This window comes from Gossypium hirsutum, chromosome A07, assembly GCF_007990345.1.
Source record: "Gossypium hirsutum isolate 1008001.06 chromosome A07, Gossypium_hirsutum_v2.1, whole genome shotgun sequence".
Lineage (NCBI taxonomy): Eukaryota > Viridiplantae > Streptophyta > Magnoliopsida > Malvales > Malvaceae > Gossypium > Gossypium hirsutum.
In genome coordinates, this window is record NC_053430.1 from 63,280,573 (window position 1) to 63,282,726 (window position 2,154).

Below are 2,154 nucleotides of genomic sequence, written 5' to 3' on the forward strand. Positions count from 1 at the left end.
GACACAAAAGAGGCACGTGGTCAAGCGGCAAGGAGGCGTTAAGAGTGTGCATGTGGTTAGGGGTTCGAGTCTGGTAAGTAGCGATATCTTGTTTTATTTTTAAACGAACCGGGACTACAGTAGATAAGTATTATAATTAGTTGTGAGTAGATTACATCATGAGAAGAGCTTTAGTGCAGTGGCAGCAGCGTGCTAGGCTTGCCGTGAGGTTATGAGTTCGATTCCAGGGGAAGGCGAATTTTAAGCGGGCCAGAACTGAAGCAGGTAAGGTTTATATTTAATTGTAACCATATATTAGTAAGGAAGGAAGCCTGGTGCAGTGGCCAGCAGCACGGACGTAGGCGCAAGGGTGGACTGAGGTCTGGAGTTCGAGTTGTTGTACGTGCAATGGGCTACTACCAATTTTGCTGTTCATGTGGGGGAGAGTTAGAGTTTGACCGAAAGCAGCATGATGAAGCAGTGGATAAGGCTGCAGATCAGCGGTTAGGAGTTTGAACAAAATTCAAACTTTGAAATTGGCCAAGAATCAACGAGCAATTTAGGGGATTGGAATTTAAAAGGAAGATTTATACCAAAATACACTCATTCGGCCATAGCAAATAAGTGCCATTTATTTTTTTCTCTTCTCTTTTTCATTCTCTTGCTCTCTTAATTCTTCAAGCCGAGGCCATTAAACCATTCCTCTCCTTTCTTTTATCATCATCTTCCCATCTTCTTTGCTTTACCAATCATAAAAGAAAAAAAACCTCTCCCATTCAATCACTTTAACCGATCACTCACAAAAGCTGAAACCTTCATAAGTCATAGTGATTCGAGAATTAATATCTAGTTCTATTCTCTACTCGCATTTTAATATTGGATTCACTATGGATCTGAGATTGGGGAAGTGTTTGAAACGCTCTTGACAAGTATATCATTGGTGGTAAGTACTCGGAATCTTATTTCCATTCTTTATTTCGAGATTTAAAGAAAAGCCGAAAACCCCTATATGCAAAGGGTGCCTGTCGACTAAACTAAAAGGGTTTAGTGGTGTTATTTGATTTGTCTTGCTCTAGTGTTGATTAAAGGCTACTAATCGAGGGCTTGGATATTTGGAACGACCAAAATTAGATCTAGTCCATTTTTCCGGCAAAGGTAAGAACTTTAGTGCCTAAGGTGTTAAGGGCCAAATATGGTAAGGGTTTGATGTGTTAAGTTGTTATGGATTCATAGTTTAACGTGTTAGTAACTGATTGTAGGCAACTCGTGTGTGGAACTCGTCAACGTTTCGTCGAAAAACAGGTGTGTAAATGACAACCACTCATAGACTAGATCGGCAAAAGCCGAAAAGTCGAAATGCCGGAAAGCCAACATTTTGTGAACTTGCGAGCGTACGAGCGCTCGTGAGATGGTTGTTTGTTAGTTTTGGTAATCTAAAGCAGTATGATTGCAGAGTGCACAATTTTGTGGACTTCGGTATATTTGGGCTTAATGGGCCGAAAACGGGTTAATGGGCCAACGGGCCCAATTCAGTAAAGATACTCGGTAAGTGTTTCTGTTGATGCGTTAACGGTTGTAGGATGTATGTAAACCCTAAAATAGTGAATTTTACTAAAATACCCCTAAGTATGAAAATTACCATTTTACCCCTAGGTGCAAAATGACCGTTATACCCCTAGGGTTAATTTTGACTGAAATGCATGATATTCTGATTCTGTTTGTTGTATGCCATGACATGTATATCTATTGCATGGGATCTGGGTTATGTTATGGAGGAAGAACCCGTTCCGGTGGTTGTGCCACATATTCTGATATAAGCAGCTTTGCTGCGGATTATAGTTAGTGCCGCAACCGGTGCTAACACTGTAAGTGTAGGGATGGCGTGGGTGATTTATTCCCCACAGGAAGTGTAAGGATGGACGGAGGCAAGTGCAGGGTTGGATGGGATTATCATGCATTAATCATATGAGGCTGTTTTGTTATGGGCCAACTGTATTGAAATGGGCCCAACTGTGTTAATATGGCCAAGGCCCAATATATCTCGACTTGTAATAGGGCTACGGCCCAGATTAATACTGATATGGGCTAGGCCCAATATATTCTGATACTGTAAGGGGCTATGGCCCAGATTAATATTGATATGGGCTAAGGCCCAGTTAACACTGATTTCTGAAT

At 41.3% G+C, this 2,154-nt stretch overlaps 1 long non-coding RNA gene across 1 annotated transcript; it reads left to right on the top strand.

Moving 5' to 3' along the window:
• The first annotated feature begins 319 nt into the window (after positions 1-319).
• Positions 320-1,278, top strand: LOC121232353 (uncharacterized). Its single transcript, XR_005930742.1, has 3 exons — positions 320-922; positions 1,056-1,134; positions 1,239-1,278. It is a non-coding gene; the product is annotated as an uncharacterized lncRNA (long non-coding RNA).
• The last annotated feature ends 876 nt before the right edge of the window (positions 1,279-2,154 follow it).